The 11,355-nt window shown below is 35.6% G+C and overlaps 1 pseudogene; it reads left to right on the top strand.

Annotated features, from left to right (window-relative positions):
• Positions 1-5,603: 5,603 nt before the first annotated feature.
• The window catches only part of LOC124364235, a 35,065-nt pseudogene continuing 29,313 nt past the window's right edge, over positions 5,604-11,355 (top strand).

The raw sequence follows: 11,355 nt of genomic DNA, 5'->3' as shown, positions 1-11,355 counted from the left end.
CAATCCGCCAAGTCAAGAGTTTAATTTAGGGGCAGGTGGATAGGAGAAGTGAGACTAGAGAAAGATTGAAAATGCTTAGTTGCATTAGAGTTAATTAATATGCGAGCTTTCAGTTCATCATTATTTTTATCCCATTTATAACATTTTCTGATTCGTTCGCCAAGACGTAGAGTGGCTGCATTACCGCAATTATTGCCTGTACATTGTACATATCGCATTCCGGATATTGTAATAATTAATTGATATCGTAAATACACACTGCGAGATGTTACTTCTATCATTGCATAGGGACCAACACTTAAGTATGTGGTTGTAAGAAAATGGTTATTAACAAAAACAGTTCAGAAATAGTATTATTTTATTAATTAGAATGCTGATTCTACGTGTTGTATTTTTCCATTCCTTGCTTAACTTTTCTTAATTGTTTACTTATTTTGTACGCAGTTCGATACTTGTTTGTCTTAAACATGTTTTCCTAATTTTTATGTTGTAATTAAAAATTATATCACGTCCACAGCTATAATTATGTTCGTTTGATTGATAATTAATAAATAAACCTTTAAATGATACTTCCACAATAACAAATTAGGTTTGTTCTCTTTTGGGTGCATATTATTTCTCTGTTTGTAATAAATTATTTAACTATATTTTTATTTTTGCTATTTTATAGTTAGTACAGGAATGTCTATTTTTGTATTTTTGTATTTGTGGATTTTATTAGCACACGCCTAAAAGTTTTTTCCATTTTATGTATATAATATTTGTAAACTTATGAAAAGAAATACAGATTATCCCATCTTACAGCCATACTGATGGCAAAACAGCTACCAGATATGTATCATTGGAGATTTTAATCAACCTGAGACGAACTAGCTCCAACCGCGGTCAACGACACTGAACCTTTGTCACGCAACACGTAGCCGACTTAGCCAATATTTTCAAAAGATTTTGGGATTAGTAGGTATAATGAAACCAACATGAGAAATCTATTATATAACATTCCGTTGACAGATTTGCATGCAGATCAAACTCTTGAGAAAGCCATATAATCACCATAAATACGAGTTGGACTTATATACTTTGTATAGAGTCTTCTTTTAAACCTTATAGGTAAGGGAGATAGATCGACACGCCTAAGCGGAGTGTGCTTTCTTATAGCACTGTTTACTTTGTTAATGAAGAGATTGAAATTCTCATCGATGCCATTATTAGCCCTTAGACACAGTTCCTCCGCAAGATCCAGTTCAAGATGGCGGTGGGAAAAAGTAAACCTAAATGTGGCTCTTGTAAAAAAGTGGTAGAAGATGATAGCAAATCTTTTTTATGTGAAGGAATGTGTGATATATGGTATCATGCAACTTGTGTCGATATTAGTGACGAAGAATACGACCTAATCGTAGTGCTTGGTGACAAATCAAGATGGTTCTGTGATGGGTGTATGTCGCGCATAGAGAGTCTACGTAAGAGTGACGTATGTAACGATGACTACATTAAGTTGAAAGAAATAAAAAAAAAGGATATAACCACTGACAATATTGAGATAAATAAAAAACTGGACGTATTAAATTCTAATTTTGAACAAAACCTAACCCCAAAAAAATTGACAATGTGACAGAACCCAAGCCGGAAACTGCAATAAGTTTTGCCAACATTACGGCAAACAAATCTACAATAACATCTGTGTCACAGCATCGACGAATCACCAGATCTGCCTCCAAACCCCATAAATTCGATCAACCAACTACAAGTGTCGGACGATCTGCGGACATGTCGATCACCATTCCAGACACCGATCAGGCTTTGCCGTCTGCATGTGACGTAGTTAATCTGACTGGTGAAGATCAAAATGGCTGGAAGGAGGTAGAAGGGAAGAAGAAGAAGAATAAGAGAAACACTAGAAAAGGACCAGCTGATCAACCTCAAAGTGATGGATGTGGGCCTACTTCTCCTAACGTTAAAAACTGTGACACTAAAAGTATAATTAGTGCAGTGAAAAGTGCTAAACCGTGGAAACCACAAGTCTTGATAGCTACTGCTGAAGCAAAAACTAACAGGGGCCAAAAAAGCGTGGTTTCACATAGGTAAAGTATCAAAAAATACGGAAGTGAAAGACGTAGAAAGTTTCGTTACCAGGACCTTTCCAAACATTGATTTCGAAATAGAAAAGTTGGATACAAAAGGACTAAATAACAGTTTTAGGCTAGGTGTTGAGTACATCCATAAAGACCAAATAGCCCAATCCTCGCTATGGCCTAAAAACATTACTATTAAGCGTTTTTTATTCCGGAGAGCCAAACAGGATCAACTAGGTTAAGCAATTTACATGACTCCTGAAATAATAAAGACAGTTTTGTTTGTGTTTGTTTAAATGTACAGTGTTTGAGTACTAAATTAAATGCTCTTACACATTTTATGGAAGAAGCTAGGCCTAGCATACTGTGTTTAACTGAGCATTGGTTAAGGTCTGAACAATACCAATATTTCTCAAAAATAGACACACTTTCCCTTTCGAGTTTATATTGCAGAAAAAATTACAAAAATGGTGGTTCAGCAATCTATGCGAATGAAGGACTAACTACTCGTGTTGTAGAACTGGAACATTTTTGTTTGGAAAAAACCATTGAACTCGCTGCTACTGAACTAAATGTTGTAGGTCTGCATAGGCCTATTGTTATAATTTCGGTTTACCGATCCCCGGATGGTGACTTGGAGCAATTCCTTCAGCTACTGGACAATTGTCTGGAAAGCCTATCACTGAAAAATAAAGCTATTATCCTGTGTGGTGATTTTAATATACACCTGGAAACAACTTCCAAGGAAGAGGCGGCCTTCACTAACCTACTGCGGTGTCATAATATCTTCATAGCAAACCGTAAACCAACAAGATGAAGTGTCTGTTTGGACACCTTTGCCACAAACCTCGACCAGTGGGACTTCGATGTCAGTGTGGAAAATCCTCTCATTGCGGACCACTGCGCAGTCGTCTTTCAAACTTAAGGCAAGATCCGTTATGGTGAGTAAGGTTGTACCTCCAATTTCATGGCACAAAAATTACAACTTTTATAAAAGGCACATTTCAGATGACAAGGTTCAACTCTTGCTTAGGGCTCTATACCAAATTGACTGAAACAGTGAACTGGTAAGAAACGGACCGGAAGTTTTTGACTCCCTTTTCACATGTTTTTGTCATAAGTTCAATGAATTTTTTTCCTCTTATTCCTACTGGTGCTCCTAAACCTAAAGTAACTCTGAGGCTTGCTGCGAGGAGTTCTGGCAAGAAATGGTTCACTGATGAGTTGAAACACCTTAAATTGCATGTGTTAATGCTGCATGACCTTTCTAAGAAAGTAACTCTAGCAAGCGTAAAAACCATTCTTGACACCCAGTACCGTAAGTATTTTAAAATTTACAGGGGTAAATTGAAGGCGGCCAAAATAGCCCAAAACGTCTCCTACATCGATTCTGCGCCAAATAGATGCAAGGCGGCTTGGCAAGTTATCAACCAAAACAAGGTAAAATCTCAACAATTTTCATATCCAGGTAGCCCTGACGATTTTAACACCTTTTTCATCAAATCAGTCGAAGATATTGTATCTAAGTTTCCGCAGGCTGCAGATGTGAGCCTGGACCTGGGTTTTTTACCAACACCTAACTGCACACTTATGGAATGGGAAGAGGTAAGCCCCAAATTAATTACCGCTTTAGTGAAGAACTTTAGGTCCTCCAAAAGTCAGGATGTTTACGGCATGTCGGGTGAAGTCTTGAAGTCCGTCATCGACGCTATAGCTGACCCTCTATGCAAAGCCATAAATTGCTGCCTAAGATTTGGTGTTTTTCCTGACTACATGAAAATATCTAGAACGATCCCCATCTACAAGAAGGGCGACCATCAAGAACTGGCAAATTACCGTCCGATAATCGATAATCCCGGTATTGGCCAAAGTCATGGAAAGTGTCATGAAAATTCAGCTAGTGAAATACTTTGAAGAAAACAACCTGTTCATGGTGGGGCAGCATGGTTTTAGGAGATGCCACTCCACTACTACGGCAATATTATCACTAGTTGAACAAATAACCAAGGCATTTGAGGAGGGTGAATCAATGGCGCTTACACTCTGCGATCTCAGCAGGGCGTTCGACTGCGTATCACACCAACTACTGCTCCAGAAGTTGTCTCACTATGGAATAGGTTCCACGGTCCACAAGACATTAGCATCGTATCTGCTAAACAGGAAACAGGCCGTCTTTCTGGAGGGTGCGCAGTCGGGGATCTTGCTGGTCAAGCACGGAGTGCCTCAGGGTTCTGTTCTGGGGCCCTTACTCTTCCTCATACTGGTCAATGACCTGGAACTCGAGGGTCGCTCTCTCCTATTCGCAGATGACTCAACCTTAACAACAAGAGGGAAAGATTTAAACAGAGTGAGGCAGGATGCAATAATGTTACTGGACAGGGCAAAACAATGGTTTGAAGTCAACCATTTGCAGTTAAACCCAGACAAAACCCAGCACCTGATATGCACACTCAAGAGAGACATAGGCTCCCAAACCAATGATAACGTAAAATTGCTCGGTTTTTATCTGGACCGAAGAATGACGTGGACGGCACATGTTTCTCAGGTCTGTGTCAAACTCTCCAGAGTGCTCTGCCTCCTCAGGAAATTAAGGAACCAGGTAACGGAACCCTATTTACAAACAGCATATCATGCACTCTTCCAAAGCCACATTATCTATGGACTGATACTATGGGGTCATTCTGGAGCCTGTGAAGACGTGCTGAAGCTGCAAAAGAAAGCTGTAAGAATTATAACCTCTTCAGGATACCTGGAGCACTGCCGGCCAATTTTCATCCGCCTGAATATCCTTACAGTCTACAGCCAGTACGTCTACAACTCCATCTTGCAGGTACGGGAGCAGTCTTTCAGTATTCCCTCCAGAAGCGACATCCACGGCTATGACACTCGCAGAGCCCGGGACTTAAACATCGCACGATGCCGACTCTCCGGTACACTAAGGAGTTTCCCTAGGTATGGTCAAAAGCTGTTTAACTTGCTACCGATAAGTGTGAGACATCTTGAGCATACCAAGTTCAAGACAGCCTTGCATGAAGAGCTCATAAGGAGGCCGCTTTATTCCTTAAAGGAGCTGGAAGAAAAGCCACTGTTTGGGTGACCCACCGCCACAAATGTAAATATGTAAATATTGTAAATTTTATAACTATTTGACATGAACATCTTTACTTTTGACGCAGTCTATACGGGAAATCCGTCCATTGACGAAGAATACAAGTATCAAGTAAGTATCAAGACAATTTATTATAATTATATATGAATGCTCGAGTGTTCTTCTTCTGTGAAGAAATTGTTCTCGTCACTATTGAAGAAAGCATGTTCAATTTCGTTTATTGCATGCACAATTACAGTCAAACAATGTGTCTGAGAGTTTTAGTTTAGTTACTTACGTTTATGTAGTCTACAACTTTATTCTTTACCCCTTAGCCTGCATCGATCAATAGTAGTGCTCGGTTCGGTCGGCTCAGTCTGTAGTCTGTCGCCAGTCGCCGCTGCTATTGGTACTCTCTCCGAACGACACTAGTTCGTCGTCACTCGTCAGTCGTAGGTGGCGGTCTTGATAGTTTGTGTAGTGGTTGTTGTTTGGAGTTTGTCAGAAAGTGCGTGATTCTTTCAGTCGATTGAATGCAAATTTATAATATAAATTTGTTATTATAAATCGCGAATCAGATAGTTGCGTTTAGTTTTTATTTTTTCATACCTGTCTTAGTACTAACATTTGGTTACTTAAATGTCCGAATGAAATAACAAGTTACTAAAATCCAGTGTTACTGCACTTAAAAACTCTTTCTGAATATTAGAATAATATTTAGATTTAGTAACACTTGCCTATCTACATAGAATGTCAGATAATGGCGATTCTGATATAGAAATAGAAGATGGAATTGAAGAAGGAGAAATAAAGAAAGTGCCTACTCCTGTTTCCAAGAAAACCATGTCTGAATCATCTTTAAGGTAAGTTAGGCCCTAGTGTGTAAGTTTATTTATTTATATTTGAGAATATTTGTCCACTAAATAATTTTACTTTAATCTGTTCTTGCTGGTTCTTTTGTCTCAATACTGTAGGTTTAGTAGGCTATTTAGCAATTTATTTACACACACAACACAATTATTTAAACTAATTAATTAGCTGAGCAGGTTACAAACTCATTGTTAGTAATTAACTCTAGATATCCCAATTTTAGAGACAATGAGGTTTCACTGTGTATGAAAGACTTCCAGTTCTTATCTTTCATATTTGTCTTAATTCAGGGCAGGCTACTGTCTACAAGACTCACTTTGCCTTAATTCCACTGGTAACAATCACTATAGCGCTCAAACATTGCTGTGAAAAAAGCCACTTTATAAAGTAATGGTAATTATCATATTAACCGCCGGGGCGGAAAAATACGAGTTTTGCGTTCTTAACTTATTGGAATCGTCCTATATAAAAAAAAAGTATAAGGTTTGATGGGGTGGAAATGAGAAATAACGAAGTTCTAGAAAATAAAAAATTAAATAACTTTCCAGTAATATCTCCATGTTCTACATCCACGTCTAGCGTCACGTGACCTTTTGTGGCCAATGATTGAACCTCGTGATGACGTCATCGGTTGCGCCGCCATCTTTGCAAACGTAAATGAGAAATTACAGAAATGAGCAGAATTTTGATCAAAATTAATAATGTTTTTCTTAATTTCGAGAAAAAAATTAATTACGAGTGCCTCCGGCCATCAGCGCGGGCTTCGGCAGCACCTTTGGTGCTGCCGAAGCCCGCGCTGATGTCAATAAAAGAAAAACATCCCTCGAGATAGTACCTATCAGTAAAATATAAAATTCTAGAGGGGCTGATCAAAAATATAAATTGAAATGTAATGCAAAGGCAATTATGTAAAGTTTAAAAACTAAATAAATCATTAAAAACTCAAATATATAGATGGATATTAACAGAGAACACTTACCATTAGTGTGTTGGCGGATATAGCGAAACAGCAGCAACAAAAAAGTGGTCTATCACAACGAAACGACACAGTCCTCCCGGTTTAAAAAACACCACTCGACCGCACGACGAACAAATACACTCATTTTTAAAAATGCCCTGTTCTATTAAAAAAGAGATAATTTCGTTTCGGTTGAAACGTAAGCTCTTTACGTGCCCTACGAAACACTCCGACACACACAATTCACTAGGGTTGGTTGAACTAGTGAATGGTTGATTCATCATTGTAAACTCACTCACTCAATCCGACCTACTGAACACGATATCTTGTGTAGAACTGACCTATGCCCCGGACAACTCAGATAACAGGTATGCTATCAGGCTGCTATCAGTCCCGGCCGCAGATAATATTCAAGTAAACAGATTATCCAGACACAGCACACAAACTGAACATTAAAACATTAGAAACTTTACCACTTATCAATATACCCCCTAAAATCATGTTATTTGTCATTTGCACCCCATAGTACTATATATATTTTTTGTTCAGGAGGGTGAGCAGAATACGTTGGTAACGTCAAATTCGTGATTTGCCGCCCCGGCGTTTAATCTTACTGGTACCAAAGTAATTATAGTGCTTTTCTGCTTTTCTAAGAAAGTAGTGGTAGCATTTTATAGCAGATAAATCAATGTATCTAGGCTAGCCTATTAGTATGATTACTATTAGTAGTATTAGTATTAGTAAGTTGTGATCTCTATACAAGTCTAAGAGAAGAATAATATCATATCTTATTTTCACTCTTGTTGTTACTTTGATGAATTGTTTACGTATTGGATAGTTTGTTTACGTTTCTTGTTGCAAGTATGTATTATTATTTGAAGTTATTAATTAGTCAAGTGGTGTTAACATGTTTGAAAACTATTTATCTTTCATGGGAGTGACGTAGTGAAACAAATAGTGTTTTGTTTACAAATATAATCATAATCTATGTAGGCCTTGGTTAGAAGTGTCAAATTTGTATTTTAGCAAGTTTTATATATATCACGTGTTGAATTTTACTAACATTATTGCATTTAAAGTGGATAGGAACTATTTAGATTGATCTAGTGATAGGCTATAAGAGATTTGTTAGAAAGTGAACCAGTAGACCACAAGTTATTTAATCTTATCAGGCCTAGTGTAAGATCTCAGTGCCCCATCCGAAACTAAGTTTATCATTGTACATACATACAATGTTTGTAAATACATTTTTATAACAATTGGTGATATGTGTTCACAATACAGAATGTGTTTAGTGGATAAATAAAATGTTATTTTTTTCAAAATAAGAAGAAAATTTGAACATTTCTTATAACTTTGAACATATAAAGTTTTGACATGTAAGAAAACTGATGCTTTCTGGATTCATAAATATGATGAATTTTGCTAATAATTTTGTACTTGTTATTGATACTTTGTTATTGCTAATTCTTGATGTGATATAAGTTAGCCTAATACTGTGTCATGTAAGGAAACACTATTATTGTTGTAATATGGTACATAATTGAAAGGTTAATGTCAATTTTCATAAAAAATGCTCTGTTTGCAAGCTTTATCAATTCAAAAATAAAATTCTATGAAATAAGTGCATCAAACTAGGCTATATATATTTTATGAAACTAGAGAAATGTATAAATAATTTTTAAATTTTGGAATGTTGATTTAGTACAAATATGCCACCTGCAAAAAATAAAGCCTATAGGCTAAAAAGTTTCAAAATTAAAAATCAAAACTTTTACTTATAAAAATATACTATGCATAGTATAAAATACAGACTTTCTATCCAATCGTAACTTTTATGAAAAATATCATATAAAATGTAACAAACAAAACAGTTCAACATTTAGTTACTTTTTACTGTTTTTACAGATATAGGCCTATAAAGATCTTATACATCATATATACAATCATATATATATATATATATATATATGATTCTATTGTGATGGTGGCCTCTTATTATACTGCACCAAAAAACCATATATATGACAATTCATAATCATATAACTTAGTATTTCTTATATTTTTTATAAAACATCCTTACAAAACCAGGAGAAATGGCCTGCCAATAGAGGTAATTTAGTTGCCATTCCTTATGTTAATAAAAGTATTTTTATTTCATTTCATTTGCTCCGATATTTCTGAAAAAAGCCAGAATGATTTTAACAATGTAGGCTGTATAATAATTGTTTCCATCAAGAATTAAGCCTATTGCATAATTAATAATAACTTATAAAAAAATATAATTGCTCTCAATTAAGCTAATACTGTAGCCTTATCTGGTATTTTAACTAGCTAGGGACTGGGAGGAAGGCTACAGTATAATAAGAGGCCACCATCACAATGTAATCATATTTATGATTATCTAAACTATAGAAACAAAAATGTTGACACGAATTACTTTATATAAAAACTATTTATGTTGTGTATCTATAAAATGTAACAAACAAAACAGTTTAACATTTAGTTACTTTTTACTGTTTTTAAGAATATACTGTGATTCTATTGTGGTGGTGGCCTTTTGTTATACTGCAGTCAGGAGGGCTTTGTGGTTTTGATTGGTGGGGGGGGGGAGGGGACTGCATTACAGGGTTAGGAACTATGAGGTACTTTTCTACTGTGAATGGATATTTTCATAGGTAAATGTGAAATTAATGGCTGGAGTGGCTCATTACGAGTTTCGCATTATCAACCTATTGTACATCCGCATGGGTGTCACATGATTTGTTGTGACCTTGTTACAACCTCTTACTGGTTCCGGTTGTCATCAGCTGCTATGCCATCTTTGGATATGTAAAATAACAATAACACTTAAATCAGGAGAAGTTTTACCCAAATGAGTGTTTTTATTAATGTAGGCCTTCTGCGATATTTTGTATCGGACTGACACAAGTGCTTCTGGCCATCAGATATGGCACCGCGCTGATGTTGATGAATGAAAAATATCCCTCGAGATAGTACCTATCCCTAATAGATCAAATTCTAGAGAGCTGATCACCATTTTTAGTTACATTTGTTATGTTCTACAACTTTGTTTTTTGTTACTACTTTATCTCATTGCTGGTGTAGACTAAAGCAAATTTGAAAAAAATGCAAACAAATTTAACAAAACTTTCTTAAATTGTAATCAATAAATAATTCAAAAAGCCAATATTAACTTAATATAAATGTTTCTATATCATATGTACAACGAGCTGTAGTAAATGAATGAATAGTTAAAGCTATCACCAGTATGATAAGTACCCAACACTTGAATGGAATCAAACATCAATTTAAATGCTGTCAGGCATGTAAATTGTACATTTAAATTACCTGCCTGTAAAGCGATTGTAAGTACAGTACTATGCTGGGTAATAATTGTGAACTTTACAGCCGGATAATCTATTGCTTTCGTCCTCCTGAACAAAACAGTATAAAATTTTAATAGGTATAATTGACAAATAACGAAATTATAGAACATTAAAAGTACAACTTTTTTTCTCACACAGAGTAATATTTCATTATTTTGTGGGCGTCAAATGGTCTTGTTATGATTTTGTGAACCTCCTATTGGTTGCTGTTGACGTCAGCCTTTACACCATCTTTAGGTACGTAAAATAACAATAATGTTGAAATCAGGCTAATTTAACCCAAATAAATCACATTTTTATTAATTTAGACCCTGTAAGACTGAGAGTTCATATCAGCCGGACACAAATGCCTCCAGCCATCAGTGCAGGCTACAGTAGAACTTTTGGATGCTGCCCCACGCTGATGGCAACATACGAAAATCAACACTCAATGTAGTATCTATTAGTAAAAAATCAAATTCTATATGGCCTGATCACTAATGCCTCCAGCTATTTTTGCTTTATATGAAAAGCAACATGAAAAAACAAACAAATATTGTAAATTCACCTAACCATAATTTACTACTTCCTCGCAAGTAGTAATTTTAGTAAATGTTTATGCGTTCCAAAAACTTTAATTTATACATAATATAAATGGATATGTTACAAACCTGGTGTTAATTTTTATTATTGTTTATTCTTTTCTTTCATGGAATTTTCAGTTGAATTAGTTATGTTATTAAATATTTGGGGTTTCCACAGTTTTGGACTAAAATGGAACCAGTCAGACTATTGTTGGTGAGTCAGGCTAAAAGTACTTATTTTGCTTTGATTGTTGCTTTTTTGTTTGTCTTTCTGTATGTCTACTTTCGTAAATGTTTTTAATAGCCTATTGATAAGTTTTGGATTATGTAAGTAATAGGCGTATTGTTTTTTACATACAGCAATTTTAATACACACTGTAATAATCAAAAGTGTAATCTATACAAAGGTATTGAC

Source organism: Homalodisca vitripennis, chromosome 6 (genome assembly GCF_021130785.1).
Source record: "Homalodisca vitripennis isolate AUS2020 chromosome 6, UT_GWSS_2.1, whole genome shotgun sequence".
NCBI lineage: Eukaryota > Metazoa > Arthropoda > Insecta > Hemiptera > Cicadellidae > Homalodisca > Homalodisca vitripennis.
The sequence above is the reverse complement of the archived record's forward strand: the minus strand, read 5'-3'. Positions and strand labels throughout refer to the sequence as shown.